At 50.1% G+C, this 15,254-nt stretch overlaps 1 long non-coding RNA gene across 3 annotated transcripts; it reads right to left on the reverse strand.

Moving 5' to 3' along the window:
* Nucleotides 1–2,498: 2,498 nt before the first annotated feature.
* LOC116756109 lies at nt 2,499–8,642 on the reverse strand. Of its 3 annotated transcripts, none has more exons than XR_004350533.1 (5): nt 8,487–8,642; nt 7,411–8,257; nt 4,921–6,537; nt 3,063–3,211; nt 2,499–2,937 (listed from the first exon to the last, which is right to left on the reverse strand). It is a non-coding gene; the product is annotated as an uncharacterized LOC116756109 (long non-coding RNA). The 3 variants fall into 3 exon arrangements; XR_004350532.1 differs by lacking the exon at nt 8,487–8,642 and having other exon boundaries at nt 7,411–7,500; nt 8,117–8,252; XR_004350534.1 differs by lacking the exon at nt 8,487–8,642 and having other exon boundaries at nt 2,502–2,937; nt 4,921–5,036; nt 7,411–7,500; nt 8,117–8,252.
* Between the last annotated feature and the right edge of the window lie 6,612 nt (nt 8,643–15,254).

The raw sequence follows: 15,254 nt of genomic DNA on the forward strand, positions 1-15,254 counted from the left end.
TAGCTGCATAGACGTAGGCAAGATAAGTAATCTTTCTGCACCCGATTTATTCTTCTTTAAAAGGGAATAATATCAATCGATTCCACTTCTGGTTATATGTCCTGAAGAACTGCAAGAAGGAACTCAAAGAGATATTTGTACCTTCATGTTCACAGCGGCATTATTCCCTATAGCCAAAAGGCAAAAGGCAGAAGCAACCCGAGCATTCATCAAAAGATGAATGAATTTTAAAATGTGATATATACATATACCAAACTATCGTTCAGCCTTGAAAAGAAAGGAAATTCTGACATGGGGTACAACGTGGATGAACCTTGTAGACATTACGTTAAGTGGGATAAACCAGCCACGAAAGGACAAATACTGTATGATTCCACTGATATGAGGGCCTAGAGTACTCAAACGCATGGAGACAGAAAGTAGATGGTGGTTTCCAGGGGCTGCGGGCAGGAGAGAAGGGGATTTGTCGTTTAACGGGAACAGAATGTGTAGAGCGTGTGAACGTCATGCCACATGGGTGCACTCAAAAATGGTTATGTGTACACTTTAAAATGTACATTTAAAAATGGTTAAAATGGGGCTTCCCTGGTGGCGCAGTGGTTGAGAGTCTGCCTGCCGATGCAGGGGACACGGGTTCGTGCCCCGGTCCGGGAAGATCCCACATGCCGCGGAGCAGCTGGGCTCGTGAGCCATGGCCGCTGAGCCTGCGCGTCCGGAGCCTGTGCTCCGCAACGGGAGAGGCCACAACAGTGAGAGGCCCGCGTACCAAAAAAAAAAAAAAAAAAAAAATGGTTAAAATGGTAAAATTTGTTATGTCTACTTTGCTGCAATGGAAAAACAAGGAAGGGGGATGATAACATGTGCCTGGTAGGTTTACTGGGAGGCCTAGCTGAGCTGATACACATAAAGACCATGGGGCAGGGCCCAATGAATGGCAGTTACTGTAACTTTGTGAATACATTCACCTTCAAAAGATGATCATTTTATGGACAGCTGTTCTCACGAGTCCACCCTCTGGGCACATCCCCTGCATGACCCGTAGGTGGCCCTCCAATTGCCACCGTAAATACTGCTGAAGTGTCTCTCATTTTTCTCGGGAAAACGGACAGAATCGTTTAACTAGATCTCAGCAGTTTTTAACCTTAGTTATAAATCCATCCATTTTGTTGACAAAACTTGAGCCAGGACACAGCTGACAACACTTAGAAGTGCCCCAGCCACTTGTTTATTGTATGGTCCAGGGAAGCTGGGTCATCCAGGTCTCCCTGGATGTCAGGGGACACATCCCAGCCGGCCTGGAGAGGGCGGAGCCAGGGAGGCACACTCCAGCTTCAAGGCCTGCTGGGTCTGTGTGGTACCCCTCCTCCTGGCTCTCAGATCCTCTTGTAAGGATCCCAGTGGTGTTGTTTATCAGATCATCACAGACACGCTCAGAGTCACGTTTAACCAAATATCCGGGCACCCTGTGGCCCAATCAAGTTGACGCACAAAATCATCCATCACGAATCTCACATGAATCAGCGAGAAAAATGTCCTGGTTTACAAACACAGTTCAGGATCTGGAAAGGGAACCAGACTGAGCTAAATTTTAGGTCCAGAAAGGACTTCAGAGGGCATCCTATAGAACCTAGTGTTTAAGAGTTCGAAGTGCTGAAGTGTTTTGCTCAGATATGTAGAGCTACTTAGTGGTGGAGACCCAGGTGCCCTCAAATGAATGAGCTATGGCTTATTATGATAATAACAAGTTAACACATACTGAACCTCACCGTTTTCTGTTCATCTCCTGTATTAATGCATTTAATAACACATGAGCCCTGAATTTGACCAGTGGGGATGCTAAGGTCGGGCCACTAAGGGGCAGAGCCAGGAATCAAACACATGCATTCTGGTTCCAGACCTTGTGCCCTTAGCCACCGTGCTAGAAGATCTGGCTGATTTGCCTGAGAGCAGTGCATGGGTCCAGGAAAACTTTTTATGAGGCATGAGCTCAGTTGGAACTTGAGTGGCCACTGTGGGCTGTGTGAGTTTGGCCAGTTTTGGCCTCGATGAACTTTTTGAATTGGATTCAACAGATCAGTCTGTTCTCTAAAAGGAATAGGAGCGCATTTGCTATTGGAGTTTCATTAAAAGGAGTTTCTGGCCCCTTTACTATACCTTCAAAAGAGGATATGCTTTCTTGCATGAGTCAACACTGCTGCTTTTCAAGAACATGGGACCGATCCTTATTCTGAAAGCTGTCAGCTGCCCTGTGATGTAGGAAATGAATCAGGCGAAATAAGATTTCAATACCAGGGAAACGGCTCAGTTTACTGCCCTCCAGGGACAAACAGGAAGCTCTGCTTCCTTCCCCTACAAACGGACTCACTCACGTAGCCTTTTCTTTTTCCCTTTTTAAAATGAATCTGGAGTTTCCTTCCCACATTCCCATATATGTTTTGCCCCCATTCATGTTTTACCCGTCAATGGTATTTTACTTTTATTTCTTAAAAGCACAGTTTTAGATCAAGTCCCCAGAAGCAGGACCTGAGAGACATATTTTTGGGAAAGTGATTTATTAAGAGCGTGCTCTCCAGAAAAAAACCTAAGGGAGAGAGGGAAGCGGGATGGAGAGAGGGAAAGGCTGGGGCCCAGCCAGGATGTAGTCTCAAGTCAAGTGTAGATTTGGCTTAATCCATAGGGCGAAGGTTCTAGAATATAAACCACACTGCAGCGCTGACCCACCTTGAGGCAAGGGGTCAGCTGTGTACACAGTACCACTCAGTTTGTGGCCTTGGGGGACTCCCCTCCGTGTCAGCGAAGGGTCATTCTCCAGACCCTGAGGGCTCTGGCCGGCGGTGGTTCTGGCTTGGGCATCACAGCTTCCGTTTCACACATGTGGTTTCATTGCTCAGCATCCAACACCATTTCCCCATAACTTCCCTCCTCCTCCGCTTCTTCCTGTGCATCACACAGCGGTTACCAAATCAGCACGGGCAGAAGCGTGGAGGGGCTGGCAAGACAGGGGAGGTGGCGGCTGCTAGGGAACCAACTCCCAGTGGCCATTTGCTCTGTTCCTAACTCACCGTGCACCTGGCCTGGTGTTCAGTCTGCAGATGTGAAAAATCAGAGTGGGGCAGCAGGAAGGGAAGTTGGAACACATCTGGTCTGCAGGTGGACAGACCCTGTGGGTGCCGTGCTTGTGGTGTGCGTCGAATGCGTGACAAAATCAGGGCTGGGACTCAGGTCTCCTGACTTGAGGATGGGGCTCTTTTCCCAGCAGCCCGCTGCCTGTGCTGCCTTCTCAGACCGGCTCCTTACGCTGTCTGCCCCGCCCACCTCCCCCCTCTCCCGGAGATACTATTTGCAGAGCGACAACCCTGGAGAGAGTCCCTTAGTGCACGCTTAGTGTCATCAAAGTATGGGGCACAGGGACTTCCCTGGCGGTCCAGTGGTTAAGACTCTGTGTTTCCAATGCAGGGGGTATGGGTTCGATCCCTGGTCGGGGAACTAAGATCCCACATGACGAATGGTGTGGCCAAAAAACAAACAGACAAAAAAAAAAAAAAGCCACAAACAAATACATGCAGGTCATTTCATTAAAAAAACAAAGGGATGGGGCACATGGCAAGGGAATGAGAATAGACAGGACAGAGATAAGTTGACATGAGATTCTTCAGATTCTCTGATCACATGTGATAGAGCTTTCTGTAGGGCCTGGGTAACCAATGGAGATTTTTAACAAGAGGAATGATGGAATCGGTTGGTTTGGGGGAAAAGTGGCAGTATGGAATATGAACCAAGAGAGAAAAAGATGGCAGACGATTTTTAGCAAGTTAGGTAAGATATGGTGAGGGCCTACACTAAGATGTCTTTCAGCATAGGTGCTGGGTGGAGAGTTGAGTAGGAGAGCCAAAAAGCCAGGGATCTGATGCAAACAACTCCCCAAACTGCATCTTTAGGTCAAATAGGGGGTACCACCGAGAGCGCTTCCTAAAAGTCTCTTGCATGTGTTTCTCAGAAGGAAGGGGTAGGTGATTCCATGGCCAACACCATCAGCGAGGGGTTGTATTAGGTTCCTAGGGCTGCTGTAACAAAGCACCACCAACCGGATGGCTCGAAACAACAGAAATTTATTCTCCCAGGGTTCTGGAAACTAGAAGGTCAAAATTCAGGTGTCAGCGGGGCTGGCTTCTTCTGGAGTTTCTGAGAGAGAATCTGACGGAATTTCCATGCCTCTCTCCGAGCTTCTGGTGGCTCCTGGCATTCCATGGCTTGTAGATGCATCACTCCAATCTCTACATCCATCACGGTGTTACCTCCTGTGTGTGTCTTCGTCCTCAACCTAATCTAATGGGGCCTCATCTTAGCCTGATCACATCTGCAAAGACCCTAACTCCAAATAAGGTCACACTCACAGGTACCAGAGGTTGGGACTTGGACATGTCTTTCTGGGAGACACACTTCAATCCACACAGGTGTGTTATGCCTACTCCAGTTGAAAGTTTCAGACAACCTCTGGCTTAAGAGGAAGAAAGGGACTTGACCTACTTGCGTAATTTGAAGAACAAGGGCTTGGCTCTGCCGTCCTCAGTGTTGCTTCATTGTCTAGAAGGATCTCTCCTGTGGGTGGCTAAGATTACCCTCCACCCACCCTGACCACATCCAGATTTACAAAGGTAATCTCGGAAAAAAGATCTCCCCCCTAAATCCATGGCCACCTTTCCACAGGAGTCATGGGTCACACTCCCATCCTTGGAGGCAACTTGCCCAAATCATAACAACTGAAGCGGATTATCATGGAATGTGTGTGTGAGGGGGAACTCTCCAAAGGGCTGCTGGGCAATGTTCTTTCTCTGCCTCTGCCCAAGCGACGGCAAGTGGAGAGCCCCAGGTGTAAATACCAGCTGCTTCCTGGCCATCTTGATTTTGTGGGCAACCTACATGATGGATAGACATTGCATCTGGTGACTTCTGTTCATGTGGTTCTGATGGACGCATCTCTGTCCAGCCTTTAATCTGATCAGGAATCTGGCATTTGTCCCCGTTTCCTCACCTGCCTGCAAGAGATAAGAGCCAGTGGGAGAGGTTGCCTAATGAATGAGCTGAGCTCAGTACCTAGAGGCTGTCTGCTGTCAGTGCCTCTAGGGCCATGACACTGGAGGTGGCTGGCCACTGGGCGCTGTTCCTTGCATCGTGTCCTTTGGGACTGCCCACCACCCATCACGTTCTCCCTTCACAGGCCTCCTGGGGGTGCGGGGAACCTAGTCTGCTCCCAACTGGCCGGCTCCTACCTCTCTCAGCACAGGAAAGCAAGAAGCTAAAAACATCTTGAGGTCCATACCTGGGTCACGGCTCCATAAACATCCTGCAACCAACACCGCCATCGCGCTCAGCATCTGAGCTGGAAAACTGCCCTACTTCCCTCCAGCTGGCTTTTCTTCTATGTTGCTCAGCCTAAGAGTTCCCTGACCATAGGCCAACAGAACTAGGAAAAGCCTCAGGGACAACTAGTCCAGGCCCCTCCAGGTATGGACGGTGGCGAGATGTTCATTTTCACCCTCGTTCGCCTGCGGGGCGATGGAGGAAGGGAAGCCTTGCCGTGCCTTGACCAGCACGGGCCTCCTGGACCGGGATGACCCGCGGCCCCCCTGGATGCCTGTCTTCCCTTCGTCCCAGGCGAACAGCCCTCCTCCCCTCGCCCCGCCACTTGGCACTCGCTTTTCCACCACGAAGAGAAATAAAGGAGACCGCCTTTAAAATGGAATCGGGCAGCTCTGAAAGGGGAGCTCTCACACACTCAGCCTAGGTCACCACCAGGGAGAACAAAAGATGAGAATTATTCTGACAAGGGAGGGCATTTTCCACCCAGGGATTTTATCTCCTGTTTTTAAGAATAAGAAGGAAGAGCCCTCCCTGCTCCAGCAACAGCGCTCCCGCCACCACTGGCAGCTGATGAGAAACCGCCACAGCCTTGAACTCTCGTTCTCCTCCGATAAACTCTTGCTTAAAACAACCCTCCCCAGTTTCCTCCTGTAACCTTAATGAAAGTTGACCTTCCCTTTGTCTTTTTGGACTTGCCCGTGGGTCACCACAGCTTCCTTGTCCTTCATGGCAATTCCCCCATTCTTCCCGAATGGACTTCATGTTGCTTTTTCTAATTTGTCAATTTTTTTTTTTAGGTTGATACCATTCACGTCCTCCTCTTTAGGACCTCCCATAGGGTGAAACAAAATCTGAATATTCTCATGAACAATATCATCATTAACAAAATAATAATAATAATAGTATGCATCCCCATGTGCCACGCCCTGTATTTAGTCCTGTAATATCTCTACTATTCAGGCGAACACGCTGAAGTTCAGAGAGAGGTTGAGTAATAGGTCCACGTGCACAAACCTAGGGTGTGAAAGGACTGTCGGACTTGAACTCCGAGGGGGTGGCCTCAGGCCACACAGGCGGTGGGAAAGAGGTGAATATGACTATGGCTCCTTTTCTGTCTTCTCCTGGGCATCACCTGCATTTGTCCCCTCTTCCTGGCCATCTCCTATAGGCATTTTTCTTAATTAGAAAAAAAAAAAAAAACATTATTTTTTAATTGGTTCACTGCTTTTTAATTTTTGAAATATTAATTTTTGCCTTCTCGTCCTTAATTTCTTCCTTTCGATTCCCTTAAGTTTCTTTTTCAAATGTAAATGTCCTCAGTGTTATTTTCTAAAGAATCTATCTTTGCAGCTTGAGTTTCTCTTTGACCCAAGAGTTAAAGAGATGGCTCTTAAGATTTCCAAATGGTTAACCTTTCCTGACTAATGACTAGTTGTTTTTGTTTGTTTTTTTCTTTGCGGTACGCGGGCCTCTCACTGTTGTGGCCTCTCCCGTTGCGGAGCACAGGCTCTGGACGCACAGGCTCAGCGGCCATGGCTCACGGGCCCAGCCACTCCATGGCATGTGGGATCTTCCCGGACCGGGGCATGAACCCGTGTCCCCTGCATCAGCAGGCGGATTCTCAACCACTGCGCCACCAGGTAAGCCCTTTCCTCCCATTTTAAAAATAAATACAAAAAAATGTATTTTTCCCCATTTCCTTTGTTCCGTTTACAGTTTTCACCTTGAATTCCCCTTCGTATGACATTGGATTTATCATCTTTGCTTTCTCTTTTGGCTTATATTTCATTCACTCCTTCCTTCCTTCCTTCAATAAATAACCATGTTGGCCCACTGTGTGTCAGGTTCCAGGTGCTGAGGTAGAGCAGGCAACAAAATAAACCAAATCTTTACCCTCCTGGAACCTACATTCTAGTGCAGGGTGAAAGAACGTAAAGCGAGATAAATATGAAAACTACGGTCTTAGTGTTTTAGGTCCTTCCTATGTAAAGGGTCGCCCACAGATCCAGAGGCACAAGGTGGGAACGGGTTAGAAACGTGGGAACCCACCTTGGATCAACTGAATGTGCATCTGTGTTGTAACAAGTTTCCCAGGTGGATGCATCGGCACATTCCGGATGGAGAAGCACTGCTTACATCCTGATAAATGCGAGGGAGAAAAAGTAGACAGTGAAAGGGGTCGGGAGGCCTCGCTGGGAAGGCGGCCTTGGAGTAGAGGACGTGAGCTCCGCAGATACGCGTAGTAAGGCACCTGCTAGTGTAAGGCACAACTAGCAGGTGCAGGAGGCTCCCGAAGAAGCCGACTCATCCTCACTCGGCCTTGATCCCAGGCCTTTTGTTTTGGGTGTGCCCTGGCGGCGCTGTTTGAGCGCGGCGATTTGGGCGGGGCTGCAAGATCTCCCGGCGCTGGGATGCTAGGAGCGCCGTGCGCTGTGCTAACTCGGGGGCACTGGCGAGTAAAGCTTGCTTGCCCAGGGTTTCTGTCTCTCCATAAGAGCTCCCAAGACTTTCTCTTTAAAATGCAACACCGCCCCGCCCCTCCCCTTACACTAGCCAGGCTAGTAACGGGAGAAATACCAAAGCAACCCTTCGGGTTTACCCTTTTCTCTCGGCTTCCTCTACCTAAACGTCCTGCCCTAAGTTCCTCCTCTCATCCCTGCTATCTTCCCCTGTTTTTCCACGCCTGTACCATCGAAACTCTTAGAGGAGTCGTCCAGGCAAGTGGATCTCAAACGGGGCAGAGCGAGAGAATCACCTGTGCCTCCACTGGCCCTCAGTTTCGGAGCGGGAAGACGTGGAGTCCGGCCTGGATCCGCGTCTGACCGAGCCAGGCTCCGCCGCCCAGCCTGGGACCTTGGAGCAGTCACTTGGTCTCGCCACCCTGTCCATTCCTCCGCTGTGAGAAGGAGATAACATGCGCCTCACCGGGTTGTTTTGAGGACCGAGAGAGAACATTTGTAGGAAAGCATTTTGTAAGTGACAGACTGCTAAACACAATGGATTAACTTCAGCTCGCGGATTGCGGCTAAATGACTGATGTCTGGACTCCCGCTTTCCCCCAGCCGTCTTCCAGTTTCTTCTGCACTTGGAATTGCCCTCTCGCCAGGTTATTGCACACGACGTACTCGATTCTGCATCTCCGACCACAGGTTTCCCCGGGTAGGGCAGGCCTGGTGCAGAGGAGAGGACTGATTGGCTGGTCGGGAGGTGGGACGAGCGATGACGCGCGGAGCCCGGGAGACTGCGCCGCGGGTGCGCGGGATGCCGGGGCCGCGGAGAGGGCGGGGCGGAAAGGGAGCGGACTGGTCGCGGGGCTGGGCGGGGTGGGGGGGAAGAAGGGGACAGGGACAGGATGGAGAGGAGGGGGAGAGGGGCGGAAGGAAGAGGGGAGAGGGGAGGGTGGGGTGGGGCGGGGAGGAGGAGAGGAGGGAGAGAGTGACGGGGTGGGAGGGGAGGAGAGGGGAGGGGCGAGGTGGGAAGAGGGCGGAGGGCCTGGATGGGGGATGGGGGGCGCCTTGCTGCGGCCTGGTCAGGGCCGGGTCGCCGCGTCCCGCTGAGGACAGTGTCCCTGGTGAATCCTCTCTGGTCCAGTAGGGGAAGAGGCAGAGCCTGAGCTGCAGGAGGAGGGGGCGCGGGAGAGGGAAGGGCCCGCGAGGGCGCCAGGCCGGGGGCGGGTTTGCAGCCGCCCGCAGAGCTTTGGCGCCTTGCGTCGCCGCGCCAGGAGGTTTCCGGTCACACCACGTCTCTGGGCATGTGGCTTCTTCCCGGGCCGGCTGTTCTCACAGCCGCCGCCCTTCCCTCCCTTGGCTGCTGCCCCGCGTGGGAGGCGAGGGACGTCGGGGTCGTGTCCCCGGCGCTCGTTGGTGGGGCGGAGAGGTGGGGTTTCTCAGTGACCCACAGCGGGACCTCCCGTGGGCGTGGTGCGGGTTTGTGGGCTGTGGAACTGGAGTACAAGGTCACCATGAGGACCCCGGGAGAGGGGTCCCCCTCTCAAAGGGCAGAGGCCCCTTCAAGGGGGTCTGACCTCGGGGTTTGCGAGGGTCAGGGCGGAGGAGGCGTGAGCCTTGAAAGACGGGGGCAATCTGGCCAGTGGAGATGTGGGTGCTCCAGGCCGAGCGAATGCGATGATGGGGGCACGGGCCTGCTGGGGTCGAGGGCTGGAGGAGTGCGAGGCGAGCCGGAAAGGTCCCGGCCCGTCCAGTGCCTGCAGAGTGACCCACGGAGGTAGCCCTTCCCTTCTGGGCCTTCAAGTCCTCATCTGTAGGTGGGACAGTAGCTCACTGTTGTGAAGTTTTATAATGTATGTGAAACTAGAGCAGTTCCCAGCATGGCTCTGCTTAATAAACTTAGTCCTTTTCCCTCCTGGAAGGAGAAGAAAGTGAACTTGTGAGGCTTTGCTGGACATTTTACAAACACAGCTAGGAGCCAAATAGAGTTCAACAGAATAGATGTCTTAAGAGTCAAAAGGAGTATGCACCTGGCCTGAGCCACCATCTCCTTCTGAGATGCACACCCCTTAGGACTATGGTCTCAACTTGCTTAGGCTTCGTCGGGGATCCTTACCTAGCACGACAGAGGGAGTTTACGGGTACTGACTGCATTAGAATGGACAGACACACGCAGCTGGTGACCTTCTCTCTCTCAAAGGGATATAGGACCATCCAGATTATCTTCAGCCAGAATTCCTTGATTTGCAAGTCTATGCTGGGTTCAGGATTCAACGTCATAGGTCTGAGAGGCGGCATCCCTGAGCTGTCACTGCTGAGCCCTGGTCCAAACTTCTGGCACCAGCCAGGCCCCATGTCCATGATAAAGCCAGGGCTGGGTGACTGGCCTTTGTGCATTGGGCTTTGTGGAATTTTGACCTCGCTGAGTCGCGGAGGAGTTGAGAAAGTCTTGGCAAGGAGTTTCCATGACTCAGTTTCTCCACCTGTATCCCGGGAGTGAGAATACTGGCTGTTTAGCTTCCTTTAGGTTAGGTGCCATCTTAAATAGCTCCTCCCACGACAAGGCAGTGGTGGGTGGGACGGTCATTTTTGTGGCATGGGAGTGGGTGCAGCCTCCCAGTGAGATCAGTGCTCTGGCATGGCTGAAGCAACATGGAAGGGCCTGGTGGGGAGGGTGGAAGAGCCCAAAGGGAGGGGAGGAGGAAGGTAGAGGTGTGGCGGACTTGGCAGGGAGAGATGTCATGACACTCCCATGACAGGGGCAGGGTAGGCTGTGTGAATGCCCTGGACAATGGCCAGGACAGGTGAAGCTTCCCCTTGTGGGACCGTGATTTAGGAAGTAGCTTGAGTAATGGGACAGTCAGGGCTGAGCCACAGAATGTGCCCATAAATGCAAACAAGTGTGCACCTTCTTTCCTCTCTCCTACGAGCAGTAGTCAACCCAACGCTCCTGAACCTGGCTCCCGCCTTCGTTTCCTTCTCCAGGTGGGCTCTGCTTTGATGACAGGCTCATTCTTGGAGGTAAGCTCTTTCCGCAGAGATTTACATAATGGGAGGCTAAGCAGTCAGCTCTTGATGTCACTGAAATACCCAGTGAAACCTAGTGGCAACTCTGAGTGAGGCCCCTCTTCATTGTGGCCAGGCCATTGTCTCCTGCCCACCGTCCTTCTTAGCATTACCTCTGCCCCTCTCTTCAGCAAGCTCATTTATATCTTTATACCTGCTCTCAGGATACCCCCCTCCCCATGCACACACCTAGAATATTCTCTCCCACTGCAGTCAGTCCTTCTCATCCTCAGGGTCTAGTGCAGCTCCACCTCCATCTCCAGTCCTTCCCTGACAGGTCCAGCCCTGTTCTGTGAGCTCAAATAGCATTCAGAGTCATTTCACGTGTTTATATATGATCATGAGTGCCTGCCACTGTTTTATGTTTCTGAATCTTAGCTCCTTATCTGAAATGTGAGTTTCCTGGTGGCAGAGATGCTACCAGATATATGTGCATTTATCTCCTTTTGAAATGTTCCCATCAACCTTTAAGCATTTCCTTACTTCTTGTAAGAATAGTAGAAGAATATTCTAGGCACATTTTGTACTCTGAGCCATTTGTCCTAGCAGCACCAATTCTTTTTAGCAGAGAATGATTTAGAAACCAAGATGAGGGTGGTAGGTGTGCTTGTTACATTTGGAGTGTTGCAACTCCCGTGCTTTCTCAGTGGACAGAGCTAGGGATATACACGAGAATACATTTGTAGATTTGCATCTGTACATATATATTTATTTCTATATTGAAAGGTACTGGTGAAAAGAATGAGCTCACGCCAATACCTCCAGTTCCAATCTGGCATCAAAAGATTCATTTTAGTTTCCTCCCTTTATTTGTAACTCTTTTCTCCAACAGGGAGAAATCTGGTTTACATTATCTGTAATATGGCTACTTACTGATCACCCCCTTTTTATGTAACTGATTCCCACTGCCACAGGTACCCCTTCCCTCTATGGATGGCATCCTCACCCCCTTGAACTCCAGCACCTCACTCACACACCGTCGCCTTCCTCACCCTTTTCAGGATCTGATACTCTGTGCCACACCCCCTCCTTCCTGCTTGGACTCTGTCCTCCACATGCTTGGGTTTTAACATCCCACACTGGGGCACTCCTCAATACCCCTGTGGGTTCTCCCACCCTCCTCAGTGTCTGGGACCTCACACTGTCACCCCCTGAACCTGAAGCCGAATCCGACTTCTGTACCCCAACACCAAATTGAATCTCGGAGTTTTGGGTGAAGTAGAAACGAATAGCTTTATTGCTTTGTCAGGCAAAGGGGGCCACAGTGGGCTAATGCCCTCAAAACCATGTGTCCTGACCTGGAGGGGGTAGTGAGGAGATATACAGTAATGGTTCAAAGAGGGCATGATCAGCTCATGGACAATCTTCTGACTGGTTGGTGGGGAGATAAGTGGGAGTCAGCATCATAAACCTTCTGGTTCCAACCGGGTCTGGGGTCTACATGCTTGTGGGCAGCATACCACTGTCAACCGTTAACTTCTCCCACTTAGCTGGGGTTTCAGTATCTGCAAAACAGCTCAAAGATATTGTTATGTGTGTTCCTTGATGGGGAACCAGGACCCTGCCCCGAGGCTGCACTATTGTTTCTCTTGACTGTTCCTCCCTTGTCTCCCAACCCCTCCCTTCCCTGATCAACAACTGTTTGAACCTGCCTATTGGAACTCAGGGAGTGTCATGGAGGCTGAGTGAAGCCTTTTTCCTGTAATCAAAGAAATGGGGGACAAGAAAGGCTTTTGTGCCCAGGAGCGCCACAGGGTCTTGCTCGGTATCAAGCTTAGCTGCCCTTCTAGCCTCATGCAGATGTCCTTTCCACCTCCTTGGGGTGAAGTGGAGGCCTGACATCCCAGTCTAAACCCCTCCAACCCCCATGCGGACACCTGTTTTTCTAGGCTTCACCCAATGGCTTTAGGACCAAGTTATTCAGGAATGAAAAGGTAAGAGGAAGAGGCACATGCTAAATGTTTAGTCTCAGATTCCTCATCAGTAAAATGAGCTTAATAATGGTGCCCATCTAATACAGTTCTGCTACGGTGAGAGCTACATGGCTAACGCACAGACGTGCTTCCTCAGCACAGGGCTTGCCGGCACTCAGTGTCAAAGGCCATCATTATTACTACGAATTAACGTTCCCATTGTTTTGCATCATTTGGCAGGAATACAATGGAGACCTATAGAAGAGAATTAAGCAGGAGGAATGGGTGCCAATGGCAGATGTATCAAGACGGGGGGGACTGTTGCCTCTTTGTTAAGAGAATGAAGACACTCATCATATCAGCTAAGTTCAAGTATGTAAGTAAGGAGAAGAAACGGGGAGGAAACATCCAGTATGTTGAGTGGTTATCTTTTTGGTGGGATTATTTGACTTAACTTTTTTTTTATTTTTGCGGTACGCGGGCCTCTCACTGTTGTGGCCTCTCCCGTTGCGGAGCACAGGCTCCGGACGCACAGGCTCAGCGGCCATGGCTCACGGGCCCAGCCGCTCCGCGGCACGTGGGATCTTCCCGGACCGGGGCACGAACCCGTGTCCCCTGCATCGGTGGGCGGACTCTCAACCACTGCGCCACCAGGGGAGCCCTGACTTAACATTTTTTAATGTGTTTTCCAAAATGTAGTCGATAAATATTATTCAGGCTTAGACAGAAACATTTTAGAGGGACTCTGCTTAACTTCAACGTAACTAAATGAAAACTGCTCTCAGCCTGAGTGGTTGGTTGTGCCTTTTTCTTCTGCCTGGTAGGTTCTGGAGTCAAGAGTGCCTGGGTTCAAACTCTGGCTCTGCCATTTACTAGCTGGGTGACCAGGGGCAAGTTAATGAACTTCTCTGTGCTTTTGCTTTTTGTTTTGTGAAGTGAGGAGCCTTACAGTGCCTAATTCAGGGTTACTTAACAATTAAATGAGATAATGCTTCTAAAGCACCGACCCAGGGTAAGCACACAAAAATGTTAGCTTTTAATGTTATTATTATTCCATGGGACAGAATGTAGTGAGTGGTTCCTCAGATGTCTCAGAGGAACGAATAGCCTCAGCTATGCCTCCCCCCGAGTGAGTATCTTGTGACTAACCCAGAGACCTCAGGCAGCTGAGCCTCCCGTGGGACATCAAGCAGAGGCAAGGGTGACAAATTAAAGCAGGGGAAGTGTTTTCCTCCCTTCTTGGATGGGATCCAAAGAGATCAGTTTCTTAACTGATGCAGCATCCTGACATTAGGACACTGGGACTGGCACCCACGGGACAAATGATACAGCTCTGTCTGAGCTGATGTCCAATTTGGGATTCACTCATGCATTCTCTCGTCTAGCTGTCAATTTCATATATATTTATTAAATGCTTGCTATGTGTCAGGCACTGTTGTAGGCAATGTAGTATACAGCCATTCAAATGCAATTAATTGAAATTACATTTAAAATTTAAAAATGCAATTAATAAGGGACTCAGATATCTGTATACCCATGTTCATAGCAGCGTTATTCACAATAGTCAAAAAGTGGAAGCAACCCAAGTGGTCACTGATGGGTGAATGGATAAACAAAATGTGGTGTATACATACAAAAGAATATTATTCAGCCTTAAAAAGGGGGAAATGCTGTCACGTCTACAACATGGATGAACTTGAAGACGTTATGCTAAGTGAAGTAAGTCAGTCACAAAAGGACAAGTGTTGTCTGCTTCATTTGAGGTGCCCAGGGTAGTCAAGTTCATAGAGACAGAAAGCAGAATGTTGGTTGCCAGGGGCTGGGAGGAGTGGGGAGAAGCGAGGAGTTAGTTTTTAATGGGTAGGGAGTTTCAATTTGGGATGGTGAAAAGAGTTCTGCAGACGGATGGTGGTGATGGTTTCACAATAAAGTGAATGTACTTAATGCCACTGAACTGCACACTTAAAAACAGTTAAAGTGGTAAATTTTATGTTGTGTATATTTTACCACAATTTCTTTTTTTGCGGTACGCGGGCCCCTCACTGTTGTGGCCTCTCCCGTCGCGGAGCACAGGCTCCGGACGCGCAGGCTCAGCGGCCACGGCTCACGGGCCCAGCCGCTCCGCGGCATGTGGGATCCTCCCGGACCGGGGCATGAACCCGTGTCCCCTGCATCGGCAGGCGGACTCTCAACCACTGCGCCACCAGGGAAGCCCTACCACAATTTTTAAATGTGAAAAATTATAGCTATTCCACTTTAAATAGTGGAGTAAAGAGTAGAAATTACGTTCATGAAAAGATTTCCCTAACAGGTTTAGTTTTTACAATTTGTTTTCTTTTAAAATTTCTTGGAGACTTCACCAAACAAGATGTGTGGATGGCAAATAAGCACGTGAAAAGATGCTCAGCATCATTAATCATTAGGAAAATGCAACTTAAAACCACAATAAGAGATACCATCATACACC

Source organism: Phocoena sinus, chromosome 6, assembly GCF_008692025.1.
Source record: "Phocoena sinus isolate mPhoSin1 chromosome 6, mPhoSin1.pri, whole genome shotgun sequence".
NCBI lineage: Eukaryota > Metazoa > Chordata > Mammalia > Artiodactyla > Phocoenidae > Phocoena > Phocoena sinus.